This window comes from Pristiophorus japonicus, chromosome 13 (assembly GCF_044704955.1).
Source record: "Pristiophorus japonicus isolate sPriJap1 chromosome 13, sPriJap1.hap1, whole genome shotgun sequence".
NCBI lineage: Eukaryota > Metazoa > Chordata > Chondrichthyes > Pristiophoridae > Pristiophorus > Pristiophorus japonicus.
Window position 1 is genome coordinate 111,115,868 of NC_091989.1, and position 27,214 is coordinate 111,143,081.

At 45.8% G+C, this 27,214-nt stretch overlaps 1 long non-coding RNA gene across 1 annotated transcript; it reads left to right on the forward strand.

Moving 5' to 3' along the window:
• Positions 1–1,564: 1,564 nt before the first annotated feature.
• Positions 1,565–15,209, forward strand: LOC139278213 (uncharacterized). The gene is made up of 2 exons (XR_011596218.1): positions 1,565–1,742; positions 14,887–15,209. It is a non-coding gene; the product is annotated as an uncharacterized lncRNA (long non-coding RNA).
• Positions 15,210–27,214: the final 12,005 nt, after the last annotated feature.

Consider the following 27,214-nt stretch of genomic DNA (forward strand, 5'->3'; position numbering starts at 1 on the left):
GGGAGAGGTAACATTCACTCCAGCTACCCCGTAAACCAACCATCCTAAGGCTAAAAAAATAACTGTCAAAAGGGATTGGAAGTATTATCCTGGGGTTTCTTTTCCCAACTGTCAGCCTAGGTCAGTCAGGTAAAAAGGGGGATGGGGGTGGTGTTGGAAATGTCTTGTAAAGATAAAATTGTGTAAGATTTTCGTTGTGTTCGTTTCTTCCCATAGATTTTCATAGTTTATAAGTGTGTGTCAGATATGTGTTTTGATGAAGTTTGACCTTGTTGGAAACTTACTGTGGTTAATAAATTGGACTTACCCATTTTTTTCATTCCAAGGACCCCTTGTCTCTGAATGTTTTGTTTTCCCTTGTGGAAGCTCATAATCCACCAAAATTCTGAGGTTAGAACCAGATAAGGATGCTGGGGCGCTTCGAAACCGCCAGTTTAGTGGTCAGCGAGCCATAAGCTGCTGGACCATCCCCTAGAAGGGACAGAGAGGCCCAATACACCAACAGCCACCAAAAACCCCCATAATTGGGCAGAGCAAAAACCCCCTACAATTATCCTCCCAGGCGATTTGCAGAATCTTGCAGAGATATCATTGTAGGAATGTTTTATGGTGTTGGATATCAGCAAGGCAGACATCGAGGACAAGGTCCAACACCACCTCCAGTGCGCCAGCACAGCCTTTGATTGCCTGAGGGAGAGAGTGTTCGAGGATCAGGCCCTCAAATCTGGCACCAAGCTTACGGTCTACAGGGCTGTAGTGAGACCCACCCTCCTGTATGGCTCAGAGACGTGGACCATATACAGCAGACACTTCAAATCGCTGGAGAAATACCACCAATGATGGAGCCAGCAACAGGTTCGCGCACCGCCATGGACATCGCCCGCAGTGGCCCTGCCCAGGTCGGCAAAATTCTGGCCAACATTTCAGATCTGTGATCTTTCGGCACAAATTTTATCTTTATTTCATTTGCCCCTTGTGCTTTCAAACCAGAGTTTTACACGATGAACATAAAGTCAGAGGTGTACTCTGAATCTACGCGTCTGACTACAATTGCAAGACTTAGCTTTCACTTTAAGATGCAGCCTGTCTCAAAAACCTGAGCTTTGACTGTATATTTTCCCCCAGAATATTTGGAGGATTACCAACCAGATTTGTGGGTTCTGAGCATGTGCATGTGACAACAATTCCCAGCATGCATCTCTGTGTTGAAGCTGAAATATGTCTCAAGCTCATCCTGTCATGATTTGTGAGTTTGTTTGTTTTTTGCAAAAACGTTGAAACATACTGGAGATTGATCTCTCAAAACTTTTATTTTGGGCAAGTCTCAATTTAAAAATATTAACTAACACCTGCTCCTTTTCTATTATGCTCTGCTGACAGACGGACAATATGTGTGGTTAGCAGCAGCTGTGGTTTCTTTTGACAGTTAGGCAACAATAAAAGATTATTAACCAAGAACATGTTTGCTTTTTCTTGTTTGAAAGGTCGAAGAGGATTTCAGTTTGCTCTGCCAGTTGATTTAAATCTAGCTGAAAGACGAGTTTGGTTACGGGGCTCCCCCTGATTGGCTCCTGTCCGTGTCAATCAAGGCAAGCTCCGATGTCCACATGGTGGTATAAAAACAGAAAATGCTGGAAATCTCAGTAGGTCAGGCAGCAGCTGTGGAGAGAAAAACAGAGTTAACGTTTCAGGTCTATGTCAGAACTGGCGAATGTCCGAAAATAATTTTGCTTTTGTGTCAGGTAAAAAAAAAACTATCTTTCTGAACCATTTTTGGGATTTAAACAATCTAGCAATCAGAGAGTCCTCGTATATATCGAGAAAATGGCAGTAATTTTAGCCACAATCTTCTGCAAGTGATAGAAAGTTGGGTATTTCTGCAGGTTAAGTTATGTCAAGCTGGTATCTCCCGCACTCTCAGTCGAACAAGTCACCCAAGTCACTATACTGGGAGCTGTTTTAGAGTTGTCAACTTTTGCAAATTTTCTAGGTTGGAATGCTTCCAGAACCTTCAGCTGTCGTATAGCATTTATTTCATTTTGTATACAATAAATAAATACAGTAATAAAATACAGTAAACTGCGCAATAAATAGCTCTATGCAGAGCTAGCCGCAGGATTTTGGTGACTCCTGCAAGGTTTGTCATGGGAGGGGGCCATACCCAATTTGTCCTTTTCCATTGTAACTTTTATTTTCTGTCCTTACTCGGTGTCGCCATTTTCTTTCGTCGTTCTTTATTTTTTTAAACTATTTTAACTCTTTGTTGATTATTAATATTAAATTGTTAATTCAAGGACCTACAAAGATGTAATCAAATTCTTCTGACAATCACTAATGAATGTTAACAAACTGTTAAAGGACTGTGCTCAGTGGTGGAGGGGTGGAGGTGTGGCAAGGGCTCTCTTAGGATTGACCTGACTGCTGTATTTAATAAATACTGTGTGGCAATAATACATCCTGTGCAACATTAACTTTCATAAAAGACACAGGTGGTAAAATTCAACTTGGGTTGCTGGTTATACGGCCTGCATGATTTTCCTTTCCATTGACTTTATAGGCCCATTGGGCAAGTGCATTGGCATAGCAACAATACAGAGTGCAGTGCTACAACATGTGCGCTCCTGTGTTTAGAAAACAGGTTAGCAGATGCCAATGTATGTGCATTCTCCCTCTATGATGCTTGCATTAAAGTGCTGTTAAGAGGCATTGTAAGGCAACTTTGTAACATTAAGCTAAGTATGAGCACACTTAACTTGGCTACCCTTTGGAGGCCAGTGAATGTCTTCCTATACTTGTTCTGAGGATCTGGCCACAAGAGAGGAGTGGTTCATTCTTTCTATCACTTCCTCTAGGTTACTCTCGTGCTACTCTTCAAACCAGGATGGCACTTTACTCCAAAAAGGAGAGGGCCACGCTAACCCTTCTGTCCAGCACGTCCTACAGCAGGACCTCCGAAGCTGAATCCTGGAAGGGTGTTGATCATTTTCTTGCTCCAGCAGTTCTACCCCTCAGTAAAATGAGCTTTAAGCCAATCAGCAACCTTTTAAGAGCTGCTGGTAACAGACAAGGTGTCTTTTTTTCCATTGTGCGCTGTGCATCAATAGCGCTGTGATATTATGCCAAGTAACTCACCTTGCATAGTTGTGAGGTCAGCTCATAGCCTGACAGGCAGCACCCAAAAATCAGTGGCTTTTTTTAAGTGACTGTGACTCCTGGTTCTAGATTTCCTAGTCAGAGGAAACATCTGTATGTTTCAATGAGATCACCTCTCATTCATTTAAACTCTGGGAAATACAGGCCTAGTCTACTCAATCTCTCCTCATAGGACAATCCCCCCATCCCAGGAATCAATCTGGTGAACCTTTGCTCTCTCTTCGGTAAGGAGACCAAAACTGTTGTGTATCTGTAAAGCATGCTCGCCCATGTTCCACCACCAGAGAGCGCATCCCCTGAAGTCCCAAGGGATCCCAGTATCTTTGGGAGCACTGTATATAAGTTGGCCCCGAAGGCCTGTTCCTCACTCTGGTGTGTCTTAATAAAGACTGAGGTCACTGTTACTTTAACCTCCCTGTGTGCAGTCTCATCTGTGTTAGGAACACAATAACTGGTGACGAGTAGATGAATCCAATGCAAAGATGCAGCAAACTGAGGGCATCCTGGAGAAATTCTTGGAGGGTGAGGACTGGGAAGCCTATGTCGAACGGCTAGACCAGTACTTTGTAGCCAACGAGCTGGACGGAGAAGGAGAGCGGTCCTCCTCAGCCTCCTGAAGAATCTTCTGGCTCCGGTGAAACCCATAGATAAGTCGTATGAGGAGCTGTGTACACTGCTTCAGGAGCATCTTAACCCGAGGGAGAGCGTGCTGATGGGGCGGTATCAGTTCTACACTTGCCAGCGATCTGAAGGTCAGGAAGTGGCGAGCTACGTCGCTGAGCTAAGGCGACTTGCAGGACAATGTGAGTTTGATGGCTACCTGGAGCAAATGCTCAGACTTTTTTGTACTGGGCATTGGCCACGAGACTATCCTATGAAAAATTTTGACTGTAGAGACACCGACCTTCAGTAAGGCCATTGCGATAGCACAGGTGTTGATAACACCAAACAAATCTCTCAGCACACAAGTGCTACCAATGTTCATAAATTAACTAGAACTGTGTTTGCGAGCAGAAATGTACAGGGCAGAAACCACGAGTCTGCAACTACCAGCAGACCTCAGGTGACCCAGATGATTGAGTCCGCAACAAAGGATGAATGCAAGGCAATTCACACCTTGTTGGCGTTGTGGAGGCTTCCATTCAGCCTATTGTCGCTTCAAAGGATATGTTTGCAAGAGCTGTGGAACAATGGGGCACCTCCAGCAAGCTTGCAGACGAGTTGTAAGCTCTGCAAAACCTGCTAACCACCACATGGCAGAGGAAGATCGGTCCATCGTGGATCAAAGCAATTTCGAGCCTCAGAGAGGAGGCAGATGCTGAAGTACATGAGGTGCACACATTTTTGACGAAATGTCCACCTATAATGCTAAATGTAAAATTGAATGGCTTACCCGTAGCCATGGAACTGGACACTGGCGCTAGCCAATCCATCATGAGTAAAAAGATGTTTGAGTGACTGTGGTGCAACAAGGCACTCAGACCAGCCCTGAGCCCCATCCACACGAAACTGAGAACGTACACCACACGAAACTGAGAACGTATCACTGTCCTGGGCAGCGCCATGGTCAAGGTCACCTACAATGGCACGGTGCAAAAACTGCCACTCTGGATTGTCCCGGGCGATGGCCACACTGCTTGGAAGGAGCTGGTTGGGAAAAATCCTGGCTGGAACTGGGATGACATCCGAGCGCTATCACATGTCGATGAGGCCTCATGTACCCAGGTTCTTAACAAATTTCCTTCCCTTTTTTGAGCCAGGCATTGGAAACTTTTCCGCGGTGAAGGTGCCCAGGTCCCAGAGGCACGACCCATCCATCACAAGGCGCGAGCGGTACCTCATATGATGAGGGAGAGAGTGGAAATCGAGCTGAACAGGCTGCAACGCGAGGGTATCCTCTCCCCAGTGGAATTCAGCGAGTGGGTCAACCCGGTTGTTCCAGTACTCAAAAGTGATGGCATGGTCAGGATTTGCGGCGATTTTAAAGTAACTATTAATCGTTTCTTGCTACAGGACCAATACCCGCTACCTAAGGCAGACGACCTATTTGCGACGCTGACCGGAGGCAAGACGTTCACCAAACTCGACCTGACTTTGGCCTACATGACGCAGGAGCTGGAGGAGTCTTCGAAGGGCCTCACCTGCATCAATACGCACAAGGGACAGTTCATCTACAACAGATGCCCGTTTGGAATTCGGTCGGCTGCAGCGATCTTCCAGAGAAACATGGAGAGCCTACGTAAGTCGGTACCACGCACGGTGGTTTTCAGGACGACATATTGGTCATGAGTCAGGACACCGTCAAGCACCTACAAAACCTGGAGGAGGTCCTCCAGCAACTGGATCACGTAGGGCTGCGGCTGAAGAGGTCGAAATGCGTCTTCATGGCAACAGAAGTGGAGTTTTTGGGGAGAAAGATCGCGGCATTTGGCCCACAGACGCCAAGACAGGCTATCAGGAATGCGCCCAGGCCACAGAACATCACGGAGCTGCGGTCGTTGCTGGGACTCCTCAACTATTTTGGTAACTTCCTACAGGGGTTAAGCACCCTCTTAGAGCCCCTACATGTGTTGTTGTGTAATGGTGAGAACTGGGTATGGGGAAAAAAAAACCAAGTAATTATTTTTGAGAAAGCCAGAAACATTTTATGCTCCAACAAGCTGCTTGTATTGTATAACCCGTGTAAAAGACTTGTGCTAGCATGTGATGCATCGTCATACGGAGTCGGGTGTGTATTACAACAAGCTAACGTTGCGGGGAAGTTGCAACCTGTCACCTATGCCTCCAGGAGTTTGTCTAAGGCCGAGAGGGCCTACAGCATGATTGAGAAAGGCATTAGCGTGTGTGTTCGGGGTAAAGAAAATGCATCAGTACCTGTTTGGCCTCAAATTTGAGCTGGAAACCGATCACAAGCCCGTCATATCGCTGAAAACAAGGGGATAAATACTAATGCCTCAGCCCGCATACAAAGGTGGGCACTCGCGCTATCGGCGTATAACTATACTATCTGCCACAGACCAGGCACCGAGAACTGTGCGGATGCTCTGTCGGCTACCATTGCCCACCACGGGGGTGGAAATGGCACAGCCTGCAAACTTGTTGATGGTGGTGCAGCCCGCAGGCTTGTTGATGGTCATGGAAGCGTTTGAAAATGATAAATCACCTGTCACGGCCCGCCAGATTAGGACTTGGACCAGCCAAGATCCTCTTGTCCCTAGTAAAAAAAAAACTGTGTACTGCATGGGAGCTGGGCCAGCATCCCCGTTGAAATGCAAGAGCTAATCAAGCCGTTCCAACGGCGAAAGGACTAGCTGTCCATTCAGGCAGATTGCCTGTTGTGGGGTAACCGCGTAGTGCTACCCAAAAAGGGCAGGGAGACGTTCATTTCGGATCTCCACAGAACATACCCGGGTATAGTAATGATGAAAGCAATAGCCAGATCCCACATGTGGTGGCCCGGTATCTACTCTGACTTAGAGTCCTGTGTACGGCAATGCACCGTGTGTGCTCAGTTGAGCAACGCGCCCAGAGAGGCACCACTAAGTTTGTGGTCCTGGCCCTCCAGACCATGGTCAAGGATCCATGTCGACTATGCGAGCCCGTTTCTTGGTAAAATGTTCCTGGTGGTGGTGGTGGTGGTGGATGTTTTTTCAAAATGGATTGAATGTGAAATAATGTCAGGAAGCACCGCCACCGCCACCATTGAAAGCCTGAGGGCCATGTTTGCCACCCACGACCTGCCTGACATAGTGGTCAATGACAACGGGCCATGTTTCACCAGTGCCAAATTTAAAGAATTCATGACCCGCAATGGGATCAAACATACCACCTCTGCCCAGTTTAAACCAGCCTCCAATGGGCAGTCAGAGCGGGCAGTACAAAAAATCAAACAGAGCCTTAAACGAGTCACAAGGCTCACTCCAAACCCACCTGTCCTGAGCACTGCTTAGCTACCACACGAGACCCCACTCGCTCACAGGGGTGCCCCCGGCTGAGCTACTCATGAAAAGGATACTTAAAACTAGACTCTCGCTGGTTCACCCCAACCTGAATGATCAGGTAGAGAGCAGGCGGCAACAACAAAATGTAAACAATGGTCGCGCCACTGTGTCACGGGAAATTGATCTGAATGACCCTGTGTATGTGCTAAACGATGGACATGGTCCCAAGTGGATTGCGAGCACGGTGATAGCTAAAGAAGGGAGTAGGGTGTTTGTAGTCAAACTAGACAACTCTTTTAGGGAGTACAAAACAAACATTAGATTGAGTGCCCCCCGATCTGGGGGACACTCCAGACACTTATACCTGCCCTCTTTTTTTTTTTTTTTTTGTGTTTTTTTTCCTTTTTGTGATTTTTTTTTTGTGTGCATTAAAATCATATAATTTACAAGTGCCCCCTATAAAAGGGGAGGGGGACACTAAAACCCGGCAATTAAAACAAATTAAACTGTAAAATAAATAAAATCAAATTAAAATTTGGTTGCCGTGGGTTATAATGCACTCCAGTCCCTCCGGTGCCCACCTCTCGCGGAAGGCCGCGAGTGTACCGGTGGACACCGCATGCTCATCTCCAAAGACACCCTGGCCCGGATGTAGGTGCGCAAGAGAGGCAGGCAGTCCGGCTGAACGAGCCCCTCGACCGCCCGCTGCCTGGACCAGCTGATGGCACCCTTGGCCGTGCCCAGGAGCAGTCCTACGAGGAGGCCCTCGGACCTACCCGCTCCCCTCCGCACAGGGAGCCCAAAGATCAGGAGTGTGGGACTGAAGTGCAGCCAGAATTTCAGGAGCAGCCCCTTTAAATATTGGAACAGGGGCTGCAACCTCATGCATTCAATAAAAACATGGAACACGGACTCTTCAAGACCGCAGAAATTGCAGGCGGCCTGGGAGTCAAACTAGACAATGGACAAATTTACAGAAAGCATCTGGACCAAACGAGGCTGCGGTTCACAGACTGCCCTGAACAACCCACAGCAGACACCACCTTTTTCTAGTTCACAACACACACCCAAAGGATCAACGACACTACCCGAGACCAGGAAATCGAACCCAGCAGCCCTGCAGGGCCAACAACATGCCAGCCCAGCGAGGGCACAGCCAACACACCAGAACAGACATTTGTACCGAGGCGGTCCACCCAGGAAAGAAAGGCTCCCGGCCGCCTCACCTTGTCAATAGTTTTCACTTTGACTTTGTGGGGGGAGTGATGTTGTGTATCTGTAAAGCATGCACTCCCATGTTCCGCTACCAGGGAGCACGTCCCCTGAAGTCCCAAGGGATCCCAGCATCCCTTGGAAGCACTGTATATAAGCTGACCCCTAAGGCCTTTTCCTGACTCTGGAGTGTCTTAATAAAGACTGAGGTCACTGTTACTTTAACCTCCCTGTGTGCAGTCTCATCTGTGTTAGGAACACAATAAAAACTGTACACAATACTCCAGGTGTGGCCTCACCAGGGCCCTACATAATTGCATTAAGATGTCTTTACTCTTGGCCTTTATCACAAGAGGATTTGAGTACAACATACCATTCGCTTTCCTAATTGTTTGCTGTACCTGCATGTTAACTTCTAGTGATTCGTGACACCCAGGTCCCTCTGAACACCAACATTTTCCAAACTCTCTCGATTTAAAAAAATATTTTGCTTTTTCTATTTTTCCTACCAATGTGATAACTTCACATTTCTCCACATTATATTCCATTTGCCATGTTCTTGCCCACTCACTTAGCCTGTCTATATCCTCTTGAAGCCTCTTTGCATCCTCCTCACAACTTACATTCCCACCTAGCTTTGTATCATCAGCAAAGTTGGATATATTACATTTGGTCCCCTCATCCAAATCATTGATATAGATTGTGAATAGCTGAGGCCCAAGCATTGATCCTTATGGTATCTCACTCGTTTCAGCCTGCCAATCTGAAAATAACTTGTTTATTCATACACTCTCTGTTTTCTGTCCTTTAACCAATCCTCAATCGCTGCTAATATATTACCCCCCAATCCAATGAGCCCTAATTTTGTTCAATAACCTTGTGTGGCACCTTTATTGAATGCCTTCTGAACATCCAAATACACCACATCCTCTGGATCCCCCTTATCTATTCTGCTAGTTACAACCTCTAACAGATTTGTCAAACATGATTTCCCTTTCATAAATCCGTGTTGACTCTGCCCAATCCTATTATTATTTTCTAATTGCCCCGTTACCACGTCCTTAATAATAAATTCTAGCATTTTCGCTATGATTGATGTTCGGCTAACTGGTCTGTAGTTCCTCATTTTCTCTCGCTCCTTTCTTGAAAAATGGGGTTAGATTAGCTACCTTACAATCCCTGGGAATGGTTTTAGAGTCTATAGAATTTTGGAAGACGACAATCAATGCATCCATTATCTCTATAGCTACCTCTTTTGAAACCCTAGGATGTAGGCGATCAGGTCCATGGGATTTATCAGCTTTCAGTCCCATTAACATCTTCAGTGCTATTATTTTACTAATACTAATTTCTTTCAGTTCCTCATTCGCGCTAGACTCTTAGTTCTCCACAATTTCCGGGAAGATTTTTGCATCTTCTTTCATGAAGGCAGACACAAAGGTCGTGATTTCTCCAACCGAGGCAGGAGCGAGACAGGTGATGTCCATTAGCAGGGTCCCAATCCATTCCATCCCGTTCTGTAGAAGTGATTTTATAATTGGGCTTGTGAAGCCCACCCAGCGAGGTTCCCAGCCAATTAAAAGCAAGCGGGTCTGATGATGTCATTTGATGACGTGTCATTAGCCGATTTCCTTAAAGGGATCATGTGCAAATTTATTGTGACAGTTGTGCTGTCAATATTCTATAGCATTGAGCTGCTGGAAACGCTGACGAGCACTGCACAGAAGTCCAGGGCTGCACCCAGGCTCTCCCATGACTCCCTCCAAATGACCTAAATTGCCCCCCCCCAGTCGCTGCATGTTGTGTCAGAGATGCCTCTGATCCCATCTTCTGAGCGCCGGCAATATTCCGGCCAAAGTATTTGTTTAATTTCTCCGCCATTTCCCTATTCCCCATTATAATTTCTCCTTTCTCAGCCTGTAGGGAACCCACATTTACTTTTGCTAATCTTTTCCTTTTTACATATCTATAAAAGCTTTTACAGTCTTTTTTTTGTCTCACTAGTTTACTCTCATTCAATTTTCCCTTTCTTCATCAATTTCTTGGTCCTCATTTGCTGTATTCTAAAATCCTCCCAATCCTCAAGCTTGCTTCTCTTTTTGGCAACATTATAAGCCTCTTCTTTTGATCTAATACTATCTTTTTAAACTTATCTTGTTCGCCATGGTTGGACCACGGTTAGTTTTCCTGTAGGGTTTTATGCCTTAAAGGAATGTATATTTGTTGTAATGTATGTATTAATTCTTTAAATGCGAGCCTACTGCCTTGCTTGACTACCATCATACCTTTGAATATAGTTTCCCAATCTACCTTAGCCAACTCGCCCCTCACACCTACGTAGTTTGCTTTGTTTAGATTTAAGACTGTAGTTTCGCATTTAACTAAATCACTTTCAAACTCAATAAAAAATTCTATCATATTATGATCACTCTTCCCTAAAGGCCCCTTTACTACAAGGTTATTAATTAACCTTTTCTCATTGTACTCTTTCTAAAATAGTCTGTTCTCCAGTTGGTTCCTCAACATACTGATCGAGAAAATGATATTGTATACATTCCATGAATTTGTCCTTCACACTATTACTGCAAATTTGGTTTGTCCAGTCTATATTTAGATTAAAGTTCCCCCATGATTACTGTATTACCCTTGTTACATGTGCCTCTAATTTCCTGATTTATACTCTGCCCTACAATACAACTACTGTTTGGGGGCCTATAAACAACTTCCACCAATGTTTTCTGCCCCTTGCTGTTTCTTAGCTCCATATAAACTGATTCTACTACTTGATTTTCAGAGCCAAGATCCTTTCTCTCTAATGTCTTTATCCCGTCCTTTATTGTAAGGGCTATCCCACCTCCTTTACTATTCTAAATATCCCAGAATATTTAGTTCCCAACCTTGGCCATTTTGCAACCACATCTCCGTAATGGTTATTAGATCAAACCTATTAATTTCTATCTGTGCTATTAATTTATCTAATTTGTTGCAAATGCTTCACGCATTCAGGATTAATACCTTTAACTTGAACTTTTTTCTATTTTTTCCTGATGTCACTGATATCTTATTACCTATGTTACTCTCTCTGGGCTAGAACCTCCACAAAAATGGGCGTTATTTCTGGCGTGGGCGGTAAAGTGTTTTCAGATTGCCAGCTTCTCGCACATTATGAAAACACCTAGTTTACATTTTTGAATATGGGTGTTACTGCGAGCAATATCAAATGGACGGTAGGGTTACATTTTTCTGACCACCTGCTGTAACGTGTGGCCGTCCTTAGCAACGGCATGGCAATGCTCCATTCCTGCGATTCTGAAGGTCATGGGTCACACCATGACATGCGCAGAAGAGTGAGAGGGTGCTCAGAGGGACTGAAAGTATGTGTGACTGTGGTGTGTGCTTGTTTGGCTGTTGTGGGAGGAAGGACGGAAATTCAGCAGCAGCAAAAGCCCGCTGGCACCGAGTTTTCGTTCAACAAATAACATATAAAATGAAGGGATGGAGGAGGCCCAGGTGCTGGTAGCCAGGAATACTGGTGGCAGAGGGCTTCCAGTGGTCCCAGAGCGCCTCACTGCACCCCAAGTTTACGTACCCACATTGCTAACCACACATGAGCCAGCAGCAACATCTTGCTTATGGCTCTGAGCACGCTCTCACCTCGGGACCATCCTCTCCCGTTTCTGTCCAAGCAGCGCTTCGGCCATCAACCCCCCCCCCCACAATGAAGCATCGCCTGAGGACCTCCTCGGCCAGGCAGCTTGGAGTCAGGAGGGGAAGGGGAAGGGTTGGAGGTCGGGGGAAGGTTTGGTGTGTACAGAAATACTGATGATTTCAGACTAATGTTCGGTTTAAATGTTTTTTATTTAACAAAATCTTGCAGCACATTGGCTCAGATAGCTGCACCATTACACGCTGGTGATTCCTTAACAAAGGGTATAATCACCCTTGACTTCAATCAACTTAAACTTTAACTGTCACCAAGGTGATGCCCACCATTGATGTATGACCTGCACACCCAGCAGTGTGTCAACCTTGTAAATAACACCAACATTCTTTCAGGCAAAACGATCATTGATGAGCTCCTGACGTAAGGCTCTTGCAGCTATCATGCCACCATGGGCCCTTTCATGCAGTCTACAGGGGGGGCGGGGGCATGGCTTCAGCATCAGCCTGATTGTCTGGCCCGATGTCAACGTCGCCTCCTCGTCTTCCCCTTCTCTCTGGTGAGGTGGATTGTCAGACTCATCAGGCGATTCTTGTCCCCTCCTGATAGTCAAGTTGTGTAGCATGGAGCAAACCATTACGAATTCAGGGTGGTATTGGAGCTCGCCTCCTGAGTGGTCCAAGCATCTGAAGAGTTGCTTCACTCCAATGGTTTTCTCAACGAAATTGCGAATTGCTCTGTGGCTCTCGTTGTATCGCCTCTCAGCCTCGGTATGGGTGTCACGCAGGGAGGTTGTCAGCCAGGTGGCGAGGCCATATCCTTTGTCCCAAGCATCCAACATTGACCTTGTGGCTCATTATTCAACAAGTCAGCTACAGTGCTCTCATGCAGGATGAGCACATCATGGATGCTGCCCAGAAATTGAGCATTCACAGCAAGTAAAATTTGCTGGTGGTCAACAACCAGCTAGACATTCAGGAGTGGAATATCTTGCGGTTCCTGAAAACCTCAGCATCTTGAAAAGGTTCCCGTATTGCGATGTACGTACAGTCTATTGCTCCCTGCACCTTTGGGAAGTTTGCAATTCTGGAGAATCCTAGAGTCCTCTCTCTCTGTGCCTCCCTGGTCATAGGGAAGTTGATCAAGTCCCTCCTGCGTGTATACAGGGCTTCAGTGACCTTTTTAATGCAGTGATGTGTGGCATGCTGAGAAGGTCTGCAAATGTCACCAGCTGTGGCCCGAAAAGAACCCGAGGCATAGAACAACAGTGCCGCTGTGACTTTGACCTTGACGGACAGTGCAGTTCTGATGGTGCTGGCAGGCTACAGATCTTCCCTTATCAGCTGGCATACCTGTGATAACCTCTTTGTGGAAGCGCAGTCTCCGAAGGCAGGTGGTGTCGGGCAAGTCGAGGTAAGAATGCTTCTCCTTGTACTTACGGGGGGTGTAACGTCTCGTCCTCCTCATCTGTCTGTCACTTCGTTCATTGGAAACATAATGCAGTGCAGCGTTCCTTTGGCGATGTTGAGTCTGCTGCATGTATTTGGTCACCAAGAGAGGGTGAGAAAGGACAGGCCTCATTGCAGTAGTTCTCTGTTTTCCACCGATTGGTCACAAACAAGGAATGTCCTGACGAACACAACTCTTCAATTCCAATCGGTCACAGTGTGGTCAAGATGTTTTTAGAGATGTTCACATCAACTCCAACGAGCTGCAGAGTACATCTGAACTCCGCCGAAGTTGAAGCACAGCAGCCTTTTAAAGGACGCGACATGTGATCGACAACATGGCATCCATAACGCTGATTTGTCCCGGTTAGTTCCACTTTTTATGGCCGGTTTTTTGAGCGAGCGATATTGTGGGTGAAATGTGTGCGAGATGGTGAAATTGACGATGGGCGACCTCCATGGCCGCTAGTTTGGGTAAATATGCTTTTTACGACAAAAAACAGTCGGCGGGCGTTAATATTGAACCTCGGCGTTAAATTAACGCTGAGTGATGATATGGGCGTTGAAGTTGCCCATCCTGCTGATTGCGCCCCAAAAAAGTGGGCGGGCGGTAATATTTTTTCTTGCCATTAAGCACATGGGAAAAGTAACGCTCACCGATAAGTTTCCGAAAAATGCCCGCCAGTTTCCAGTTTGTGCCAAAATGGGTGATATATGGGCATCATACGTCATTTCAGTGGTAAAGTGGGCGTTAAGCAGGAAAAAAAAGTGGCGGTTCTAGCCCAATGTCCCTTCCTGACCCACTGCTTATTTTTACCCAGAACTCTACTCTGCTCTGGAGCCTTGACATTTCTCTTGCTGCTTTTAAATTTACTCTTTCCTGAATCCTCCTACCCCACCCCCTTGATTAGTTTAAAGCCCTGTCCACTGCCCTAGTTATTCGATTCGCCAGGACACTGGTTCCAGCCCGGTTTAAGTGGAGCCCGTCCCATCGGAACAGCTCCCTCTTTCCCTAATACTGGTGCCAGTGCCCCATGAACTGAAACCCCTTCCTCCCATACCGCTCTTTGAGCCACATATTTAAACCTCTAATCAGTTGTCCCTATACCAATTTGTGCGTGGCTCAGGTAATAATCCAAATATTATTACCGTTGAGGTTCTGCTTTTTAATTTGGATCCTAGATCCTCGAACTCTCTCAGTTGAACCACATTCCTAATTCTACCTGAAATAACCAAATTTATGTAGCGCTTGAATTTATGTATAAATATGTTGAGCTATAATATATCACCAGTGTGCTTGGTGAAACGGGACAAGAGGTAGTGAATCGATCCATGATTAAGAGGACTTGAGGACTTGCTCGGGCAAGGCACTGGTCTGCACAATTAAACGGTAAAAGATGCACTGTGTGCATAGCAACATGGCTTACAACTGAAGTCTGATAAAATTAACCCCAATATACTTGCCCTACAGAATTAACATGAGCATGTTACCTTAAGAAAACATGAAATCGGACAAAGCCATCTGGCAAAAACAAAGGGCGATTGTTACAGCAAAGAAGTTGCAAGAATAGATAAGAGGAAGGCCCCAATGGCAGAAGGAACTGAAAATAAGCTTACAAGAAGAAACAAGATTAACCGCGAATATAGGGAATAGCGTAAGGTGTCACGCGGGATAGGCTACGGAAGTGATGGACTGTTAAATGTATAAATATGAAATTCGCTAACATCTCGGTGGAGTTGGATCTGAGAAGGTTCTCCCCAGGCCTGTGAATAAAGACCGTTTTGAACCTCCAATCGAAGTCTGTAATTTCTACTAGTCGGGGCATCGACTTTGTATTTCACTTAGTCCGTCCAGAGGGGTATCAAGGCTAAGCGTCGACCTTTTATTTCTCTAGGTCCTCTCGGCTTGCATCATTTGGCGCAGCGAGCAGGATCATAGGCTCTTGCTGGTTCACTGGAACGTTGAGCTAGAGAGGGTGAGTACATTTTAAATTACCACCCATAAATTGGAAAGCTCAGAACGTACTGTGAGGACCGGTAAGGTGCGACTAAAAGAACCAGGGAAGACAGACTCGAGGAAGAAGTGAGGTCTGGTAAGCCGGGAAGGCGGCAAAATCCTCTAAGTTGGATAGGCGGCAAAATCCTATAAATACGCGCGAGGTAAAATAAGAATTCTTGGAAAGACGAATAAAATCTAGGATGTCTAAGAAGGACTTGAAAATAAAGGAGGAGGGATCATCCCCTGGGGGAGATCCCGACTCCATCACCCACTATTTAGTGGATAAAAATCAGAAACTCATTGAAATCATGAAAAAGAAAGGGTGGGATCCCAAAGACACTGCAGAGAACCAAAGGGCTTGGTGGAGGGGACAAACTAAAGATAAGGGGGAATGGTAATCTTAGCATGCTACCAGAAACAGTGTAAGGAGTTGAAACAAAGGGAAGAGGAGGAACGGACAAGAAAGGGAGCAACACCTCCCAAAGGGAGGGAGAAGGGAAACCCGAAGCAACCGCCACCCCTAGCAGTACGCCTTTGTATCCGAAAATACCTGGGGACGATATCGTGGATTGGGGTAGGTTGGGAAAGGAAGCATTCGAGTATAATAGGGAAAAAGACTGGCCGGAGCCACCATCCTGGCCAAAAGAAAATAATCTCCCACCACCCTACAATCCAGTGCCCCGTGAGGGAAAGCAGCCCCGATAAAGACCCAGGTGATCCCCGAAACACCCGCAATCCCGGGCGACCAACAAGCAAACCCCCCGGCCCCACCAGTTCCACAAGGGCCCCCGGCAATCCGAACCACATACCAACTTTTTAAACCATTAGAGAGACAAATGTTGGTGGATAAATTACCCCAACTACAGCCACGAGAAAATAACTACCCGTTTTGGCAAAAAATGAGGGAATTAAGGATTAGCCATAATTTGCACAATAAGGACTGCGACCAGTTAGTGCGAGCAAAAATTCCGGCCAACCACTGGGACCGATTAGGCCAGAATTTTAGGGACGGAACCTAGTGTCAGACGTTAAATATCCCACAACAACAGGCGGACAATGACTATAACGCCTTTAAACTTGCAGTAGAGCGGGTGATCGGACCAGCTCCGGTAAACTGGGCAGCTATAAGCAATATGACTCAAGACAAGGGAGAATCTGCTGTAGATTATAGCAAATGTAAATGAGAAGATTCGTGGGCTGCTCCGGCATTCTAAACCCCACTTGGGATAATCAATGTTTTCTACAATCATTTAAGGCCGGGTTAGCTCCCGCACATCAGGCAGCCAAACGATTTGGAATTGTTACAATGAACAACTATGATGATTTAATTAGGTGGGCAACCGAGGTGGATAACATGCAAAAGGCTAAGGTAGCTGCCGCCGAAGAGTTGAGAGGACACGAAGAAGCCATAGGAATAGCAAGCTGTTATGCTTGCGGGGGGGGAGGGCCATTTCTCCAAGGAATGCAAACAAGCAGGGTTAATATCCGGCTAGCATCAGATTCAAGACCTACTTGCCATAATTGTAACAAGCCAGGACATAAGAAGGTAGATTTTTGGAACAAAGGAGGAGGAAGAGCGAGACTAGGGCCGAAACAGAGAGGAGTCCCCCGCAGGGGACAGCCCGGAGAAGGTGGGTCATCAAAGGAAGATTTCAAAAGGTGAATGAGGGAAGAGCGAGAAGAGCAGGAGAATAGGGATAGGGAGAGACAGCGGTGACAGGACAGGGAAGAAAGGGAGGATGGAGAATATAGGAACAGGAGCAATGTCCGAGATGAGAGGCGATAAGGGTGTAACTCAGATGACTGAAAGGAGGCGATGTATGCACCATGAGACAAATGAGAGATATGATGAAGTTGAATACTAAATGACAGGTAGCGGCCCTTGGGGTAAATGATGAGGAAGACCCAAGGATGTTTGTTGACTCATTGATAGTGGGCTGGAAGTGCAAAATGTTAACAGACACGGGAGCCTCAATCTCACTGACAGATTTGCCGTCAGTGTGGCGGGAATAGGTGGAAAAAAACTTAAGGCTTAAGAGCGAAACAATTCTATTAGAAATTGGATGTAAAATGATACCTACCCATTTGTGGGTATGCGAGAATACTGAAGGAACAATCCTAGGGATAGACTTAATGAGGGAAGTAGGAGCTTTAGTCGACCCTAAAGCGAATAAAGTGATCTGGCCACCAGATCATAAGTTAAACAAACAAGTAGCCCTGGGAAACAGAACAAATCAGGTAGGACAAATTAAGATTATCAACCCAGAATGGGATAAGAAGGGACCATGGGCGATCCCATGCAGAGTATATTGGGGTGTGGGCAACGCATAAGCAAGATTGTGGATTAGTCCAAACCCCCCCCCCCCCCCCCCGGTAAAAATACCGGGACAAATGCATCGCCCACATAAACAATATCCTTTAAAGGAGGAAGCCAAAGCAGCAGTACGGGACATATTGTTGGAATTAACCAAATAGGGAATCTTACAGGAAACTATTTCTGAAACTATAATTCCCCAGTATGGCCAGTAAAGAAACCAGATGCATCATATCGACTGACAATTGATTATACGGCACTAAATAAGGTGACCCCAAAGGAATACCCAATAGTAGCAAGCCCAGCTACAATTTTTAATGGGCTAAAACCAGAACGCAAAATTTTTACAGTACAAGGCATTGCAAACGGATTCTGGTCCATACCATTAGACAAAGAATCGCAAGAGAAATTTGCCTTCACACTAAATGGGAAACAATATACTTGGATGAGGGTCCCCTAAGGGTTCCATAATAGTCCAGCTATATTCCATTGACACCTGGCCAGGGCCCTGGAGGAAGTAGAACTAGAGGATGACAGTACCGTGCTACGATTTACTGATAGCTTCCAAAAACACTCGGGGGCATGTTAAGGCATTGTCCAAGATTCTGAAGGTACTCCAGGATGCAGGATTTAAAATAAACCCCACCAAGACTCAAGTAGGGAAACCAGAGGTAACCTATCTGGACTATCATATTAGCATGGGCAAGAGAGCCATGCCAGAAGATCCGAAAAGGGCCATAAATGATATGCCCAAACCTGTAACTGTAAGGAGAGTGCGGCAAGTCCTGGGGCTATTCAATTACAGCAGAGACTTTATTGAGGGTTTTTTACAACTAGCTGCACTCCTGTATGAATTGACCAAAGGCTGCAGAGGAACCCATTGAATGGACAGATTTGCATGCCCTTTACTAAGCTAAAACAAGCACTGACTGCCGCACCAGCCTTCGGGTTACCCGACATGGGGAGGCCATATCATATCTTTTGTCACAATCATGGAGGACATTACAGTGTGGTGGTAGCGCAAAAAAATGGGGATTACATGAGACCTATAGCCTACTATTCGACACGAAGATCCCCAATAGTGGCCGGCATGCCAAGATGCATTGCCGCGATTGATTGTGCACGGTGGTCAGTAAAAGTGAGTGAACCCGTCGTAATGACGGGGGATATTGTGTTACATACACAACACACCTTAGTGGAATTGTTGAACACCGGACGATTAAATACCATCTCGAATGGCTGGAAGGCTGCTTGGGAGGCTGGTCTGTTACCCAAAGACAAATCTGTACAGATAGTTAGAGATATGAGACAAAACCCCGCATCTATGATGGGAATGGAAGGAGAGGAACACTGCTGCACCAGTGAAGAGGAATTAGAGTATGTAGATATGATCAGGGAGTTACCTTTGACGGAACTAGACTTAGAGTTATATATGGACTGGTCCTGTAAATATGTTAACGTGACACCACGGATAGGCTGGGCTAGGGGAGTGGGAGACGGCACCGTCCAGAGGGAAGGAAGATTACCAGGGGATAATTCAGCACAACTTGCAGAGCTAACATTATTGATAGAGGCATTGAAATTGTCAGAAGGAAAACGGGTGAATATCTATACCGATAGCCGCTATGCTTTTGGCATAGTACATGATTATATGGCAGCCTGGAGTAGAAGGGGGTACATCTCCTCGGGGGGCAAACGCATACAGCATGAGGACTTAGTAAAGAAATTAGTAGCCGCCTCAGGATTACCCACTGAAACCGCGGTAGTAAAGGTAAAGGCCTATCAGCGGGGGAAATCCCCCACAGAAAAGGGAAATAGAACCGCAGATTGCGCAGCCAGAAAGGTGGTAGAGTAACAGATTGCGACGGTGAACGAGATCAGAACAGAACCAGAGAAACAGATAGACATAGCTGCTATTACGGCATTGCCAGGGGATATAGACATATCCAAATTATATAAGGAAATATCCCAGGAGGAGAAGCAGTTACGGGAACGAAGAGGTGCAAGAGAAAGGGCGGTGGGTATATGGAGGAAAGATCAATTAATATGTAGACCCAGCTGTATACAACAAGGAGTAATGGAATTATACTATGGTAGACAACACATAGATATATCCAATATGTTGAACAACCTCCAGCGATGCTGGTGGTGGCCCAGAATGAAGCAAGATGTGGACAGATTCTGCAGACATTGCTACATATGTGCACAATATAACACAGGGAAACCTGTCAAGGTAAAATGGGGACATTAGCCGAGACCAAGAGGCCCATGGGAAAGTTGCAGATAGACTTCACTGAACCCTTACCAAAATCAAAAGGAAAAACTTATTGTTTGGTAATAATAGATCAGTTTACTAGATTAGCTTGGATGATGTGGAATCTATATGGGTAGAGCTGCAGAACACCAAAGGGCAAAAAACATTAGTAGGAGTTGTGTACAGACCTCCAAACAGTAATAGGGATGTTGGGGAGGGCATCAAACAGGAAATTAGGGGTGCATGCAATAAAGGTGCAGCAGTTATAATGGGTGACTTTAATATGCACATAGATTGGGCTAGCCAAACTGGAAGCAATACAGTGGAGGAGGATTTCCTGGAGTGCATAAGGGATGGTTTTCTAGACCAATATGTTGAGGAACCAACTAGGGGGGAGGCCATCTTAGACTGGGTGTTGTGTAATGAGAGAGGATTAATTAGCAATCTCATTGTGCGAGGCCCCTTGGGGAAGAGTGACCATAATATGGTGGAATTCTGCATTAGGATGGAGAATGAAATAGTAAATTCAGAGACCATGGTCCAGAACTTAAAGAAGGCTAACTTTGAAGGTATGAGGCGTGAATTGGCTAGGATAGAATGGCGAATGATACTTAGGGGGTTGACTGTGGATGGGCAATGGCAGACATTTAGAGACCGCATGGATGAATTACAACAATTGTACATTCCTGTCTGGCGTAAAAATAAAAAAGGGAAGGTGGCTCAACCGTGGCTATCTAGGGAAATCAGGGATAGTATTAAAGCCAAGGAAGTGGCATACAAATTGGCCAGAAATAGCAGCGAACCTGGGGACTGGGAGAAATTTAGAACTCAGCAGAGGAGGACAAAGGCTTTGATTAGGGCAGGGAAAATGGAGTACGAGAAGAAGCTTGCAGGGAACATTAAGGCGGATTGCAAAAGTTTCTATAGGTATGTAAAGAGAAAAAGGTTAGTAAAGACAAACGTAGGTCCCCTGCAGTCAGAATCAGGGGAAGTCATAACGGGGAACAAAGAAATGGCAGACCAATTGAACAAGTACTTTGGTTCGGTATTCACCTAAGGAGGATACAAACAACCTTCCGGATATAAAAGGGGTCAGAGGGTCTAGTAAGGAGGGGGAACTGAGGGAAATCTTTATTAGTCGGGAAATTGTGTTGGGGAAATTGATGGGATTGAAGGCCGATAAATCCCCAGGGCCTGATGGACTGCATTCCAGAGTACTTAAGGAGGTGGCCTTGGAAATAGCGGATTCATTGACAGTCATTTTCCAACATTCCATTGACTCTAGATCAGTTCCTATGGAGTGGAGGGTAGCCAATGTAACCCCACTTTTTAAAAAAGGAGGGAGAGAAAACAGGGAATTATAGACCGGTCAGCCTGAACTCAGTAGTGGGTAAAATGATGGAATCAATTATTAAGGATGTCATAGCAGTGCATCTGGAAAATGGTGACATGATAGGTCCAAGTCAGCATGGATTTGTGAAAGGGAAATCATGCTTGACAAATCTTCTGGAATTTTTTGAGGATGTTTCCAGTAAAGTGGACAAAGGAGAACCAGTTGATGTGGTATATTTGGACTTTCAGAAGGCTTTCGACAAGGTCCCACACAAGAGATTAATGTGCAAAGTTAAAGCACATGGGATTGGGGGTAGTGTGCTGATGTGGATTGAGAACTGGTTGTCAGACAGGAAGCAAAGAGTAGGAGTAAACTGGTACTTTTCAGAATGGCAGGCAGTGACTAGTGGGGTGCCGCAAGGTTCTGTGCTGGGGCCCCAGCTGTTTACATTGTACATTAATGATTTAGACGAGGGGATTAAATGCAGTATCTCCAAATTTGCGGATGACACTAAGTTGGGTGGCAGTGTGAGCTGCGAGGAGGATGCTATGAGGCTGCAGAGTGACTTGGATAGGTTAGGTGAGTGGGCAAATGCATGGCAGATGAAGTATAATGTGGATAAATGTGAGGTTATCCACTTTGGTGGTAAAAACAGAGAGACAGACTATTATCTGAATGGTGACAGATTAGGAAAAGGGAAGGTGCAACGAGACCTGGGTGTCATGGTACATCAGTCATTGAAGGTTAGCATGCAGGTACAGCAGCCGGTTAAGAAAGCAAATGGCATGTTGGCCTTCATAGCGAGGGGATTTGAATACAGGGGCAGGGAGGTGTTGCTACAGTTGTACAGGGCCTTGGTGAGGCCACACCTGGAGTATTGTGTACAGTTTTGGTCTCCTAACTTGAAGAACATTCTTGCTATTGAGGGAGTGCAGCGAAGATTCACCAGACTGATTCCTGGGATGGCGGGACTGACCTATCAAAGACTGGATCAACTGGGCTTGTATTCACTGGAGTTCAGAAGAATGGGAGGGGACCTCACGGAAACGTTTACAATTCTGACGGGTTTAGACAGGTTAGATGCAGGAAGAATGTTCCCAATGTTGGGGAAGTCCAGAACCAGGGGTCACAGTCTGAGGATAAGGGGTAAGCCATTTAGGACCGAGATGAGGAGAAACTTCTTCACCCAGAGAGTGGTGAACCTGTGGAATTCTCTACCACAGAAAGTAGTTGAGGCCAATTCACTAAATATATTCAAAAGGGAGTTAGATGAAGTCCTTACTACTCGGGGGATCAAGGGTTATGGCGAGAAAGCAGGAAGGGGGTACTGAAGTTTCATGTTCAGCCATGAACTCATTGAATGGCGGTGCAGGCTAGAAGGGCTGAATGGCCTGCTCCTGCACCTATTTTCTATGTTTCTATACAGTTGAAGCATTTGCTACTCGAGATTGTACAGCTACAACAGTGGCACGAATAATGGCAGAGGAGGTAGTACCATGATGGGGAATCCCGGTACAGATTGATTCAGACCAGGGAATGCACTTTACGGGAAAGGTCATAAAGGAGACATGTGCTCTATTGGGTATTAGACAGGTTTCACATACCATACCACCCTCAGAGTTCAGGGATGGTAGAAAGGATGAACCGAACGTTGAAATTATCATTAGCTAAAGCAATAGAAGACACAGGGAAGGAATGGGCAGAATTCCTTTCAAGTATATTAATGAGACTTAGGGCAACTCTGAATAGAACGACGAGACTGACACCATTTACACTAATGACCGGACGAGCAATGACACCGCCAGAAGGAGTCATCATCGGAGGAGAGGATATAGGACCTCTGAAGGACAGAATCAGGAGGTTTATTACACCATTCTGTATGCAATTACATGCTCTCAGACATGAGGCCAAAGGCCAACAGATTATACGGGACCTAGAGCAGGGATACGCGAGATAACAAGAAGGAGGTCCCGGCGATTGGTATTTTTGCCAACACTTTGCTACCTATCAAACCAGGGCTAGCGCCCAAGTGGTCAGGACCCTGCAAAGTATTAATTAACAGTGACACATGTGCATGTATAGATGAGTCCGGAATGGGTAAAGGAAGGTGGAAACACTGGACTCACCTAAAGGTATAAAAGAAGGCCGATGAGTAGATCGGGAATGGAGATACTCACGCAATGGGAGGAACAACGCGAAGGGGGAAAATGTATCTCGGTACAGTTTAGAGGGGCAGATAAGAATAGAATGATTATAACCGGCTGGTGACGACTGGCCCTTTATTTTCCTTGTAGGAACAGCGAACTCGTAAGAAGATGAAGTGGAGCATCATGATCACGATTCTAGGAATAGGTTTGAGCACGGTGGTAAGGAAAGGGGACATGACACCCACCCTAATTTTCGGCACAAGCGGCGGCGCAACCTGTGCCAAAGGTATAATAACGGCCCCAAGAGGGATAATGGTCTGTGTAGGATGTACCTCGGGCACCGCTAGTTTCACCGGACAAACGACAACAATAGGAGGGACGCGGGCATGCACAAACAGCACCAACAGGTGGGTGGAAAGCAGGTGCACAGCTGTACAATATATAGAACGGGGGTCCGATAACAGCGGCCGTCCCGTGTCCTCCCCGGATGGAAACGAGGAGACGTGTGACGCACCGCCAAATAGCCAGGGTTACTGGAGGATCTGCGGATCACACCCGTCATCAACTACCACTGCCACATCCCCTGCCGCGACGACTACCCTGCAACCTTCCACAACCCCATTAACATGCCCGTCAATGGAAGAAGGGGCATGAGGAGGTTTAGTAATAAGGAAAACACAGGATGAGATGTATTTTAGTGCGACACATAGAATCATTAAACTTGCTATCGATATGAGTACTTTTGTTATGCCCACGATGTGTAATAATTATACCAAACAATTATGGGACTCCCTGTGGATGAAACAATTAGAGGGTCCACAGGGAAAATCTATCTTACAGAGACGCAAGAAGCAGGGAGTATTGGAAATGGCCAGAGTAGAATATGCGGCCGGGTTGGTAACAGTTAATAGCTTTGACATAGAAGGAGTCGGGAAGAAGTAGAAGAACTACAAGTGAAAATAAAGAAGCTACTAAAGCAAGCCACTAAAATTGGCCAACAAAAGGCACTGACAGGAAGACAAACGGCGAAACAATTGTTGGGGGTGGAAAGGATAGTAGCCCCCCATGCGGAAACAATGAACATGATTATTGATCGGGTCAGCAACGCATCTCGCCAACCCCATAAGGAATTGGTATGCACCATGTACGGCTCATGGCTACTGTCCGATGCCCAGCATAACGTGAAGCAAATAAATAATGGACAGATCCCCAATTGGATTACTAATAAGGATCTGGAACCTTGGATCGACACAAATAAGAACCTATGCAAGGGACGTAAAATGGCACAAGTATACAGGGCAAGCAATTGTCTGACGCCATGGACTAAGGTGATTGGCTTTGTATTGGCCATCCCACAACTCCCAGAAGAGGGCCAGCCCATGTATGATGTGATTAATATAGGAGAGGTACAGAGGAAGAGTTGGGTTAAATATCATGGTGTCCCTACCAAGGCCATATGGGGAAGCGATGAAGATAATAACCAGAAGAATGGAACCTCAAGGAGGGTGGTGATGGACGGGTGCCACCGCCAGGGAAGGACATGGGTGTGCACACACCCCCCCCTACCGAGGGAGACACAGCCGAATGCGGATTTACGAGAACCATTAATTGCACAATCGAAATACGCCCAAGGGGAATACACCGAACGAGGGTAGCACCGAGAAACACCGGGACATTTTGTGTCACCACAGCTGAACAGAAATATGAATACCAGGATCTGACTTGTCCCAGCCAAACTTTTGTTTTTGCCCAAGATACCTACACAGATCAGACAACAATATATACACGCACAAAGATCGCAAGAAGAGAAAAATTGTTCCCTTTATAATACAGGACTTAATAGGGAAATTGAAATTTATGTCATACCAGAGCCCAAGGCATTTCTAGCATTACACGAACAGGAGAAGTGGAAGGAATTACAACAAGAAATGAAGGAAATTATAAAACATTATCATAAAATAGAAGATCTAAAGAAACAACTTAGACATCGAAACTGACTTTGGGGAGCGGCCTTGGTATGAGAAGATCTGGAACTGGGGATTGAATGTTAACGTACATCCCTGGATTAGGATTATGTCGCACATGCTGGTAGTAGTTCAATTATTTATGTCATTATACGTTCTGGTGGATTGTTGCAGGAGATATTGTAGGTGAAAGAACCAGAGCCATAACTATACGGGTAAAGAAGGAGGAAGAGGAAGGAAAACTGTTGCTAACCACTAACAAACTTGGAGGAGGACGGGAGAGAAATTACTATGAAAACTATGTTTGGGATTGTGGGACTATGAGTACCAGACACCCTGGGTTGGTACCACCAGGGCGACGGGAGCTCATAGCAGACAATCTTAAACTGTAGGATACTGGCCGTATTGGGTCAAGGTGACCAATGGACCATAAGGGGGGGCTGAAATAACCAAATTTATGTAGCGCTTGAATTTATGTATAGATATGTTGAGCTATAATATATCACCAGTGTGCTTGGTGAAACGGGACAAGAGGTAGCGAATCGATCCATGATTAAGAGGACTTGAGGACTTGCTCGGGCAAGACACCGGTCTGCACAATTAAACGGTAAAGGATGCACTGTGTGCATAGCAACATGGCTTACAGCTGAAATCTGATCAAATTAACCCCGTTAAATGATTTACAGCTAAAGTCTGATAAAATTAACCACGATATACTTGCCCTACAGAATTAACATGAGCATGTTACCTTAAGAAAACATGCTATCGGACAAGGCCATCTGGCAAAAACAAAGGGCGATTGTTACAGTAACGAAGTTGCAAGAATAGATAAGAGGAAGGCCCCAATGGCAGAAGGAGCTGAAAATCAGCTTACAAGAAGAAACAAGATTAACCGCGAATATAGGGAATAGCGTAAGATATCACGCGGGATAGGCTACGGAAGTGATGGACTGTTAAATGTATAAATATGAAATTCGCTAACATCTCGGTGGGGTCAGATCTGAGAGCGGTCTCAGAAGGTTCTCCCCAGGCCTGTGAATAAAGACCGTTTTGAACCTCCAATCGGAGTCTGTCATCTCTACTAGTCGGGACGTCGACTTTGTATTTCACTTAGTCCGTCCAGAGGGGTATCAAGGCTAAGCGTCGACCTTGTATTTCACTAGGTCCACTCGGCTTACATCACTACCTATGCCGTTGGTTCCTACGTGGACCATGACAACTGAATCCTCCCCTCCCACTTCAAGTTCTTCTCCAGCCGTGAGGAGATGTCCCTGGCAGCATGCAACACAGCCTTCGGTATTCCCTGTCGCGGCTGCAGAGAACAGTATCTATCCTCCTGACTATGCTGTCCCTACCACTACAACATTCCTTTTTACTCTCCCCACTTGATGGGCTTCCTGTACCATGGTGCCATGGTCAGTTTGCCCATCCTCCGTGCATTCCTTGTTCTTAGCCTCACAGGCAGAAAGTACCTCATACCTATTGAACAAGGTCAAGGGCTGAGACTTCTCCATCACTATAACCTGGTTTAATTGGAGCTCGTTCCATCGGAACAGCTCCCTCTTTCCCCAATACTACTGCCAGTGCCCCTTGAACTGAAACCCATTCCTCAAATTCGGCTACTCTCAAACATTTGTCACCATCCAATGGCTGCTTCCTGATGACATGCAAGCCGTGATCCTAACCAACGAATCCACCACAAACCCAATACACATGCAAACCAGGGTCAAACAGGGCTGTGTCATCGCATCAACGCTCTTCTCTATCTTCCTTGCTGCAATGCTCCAT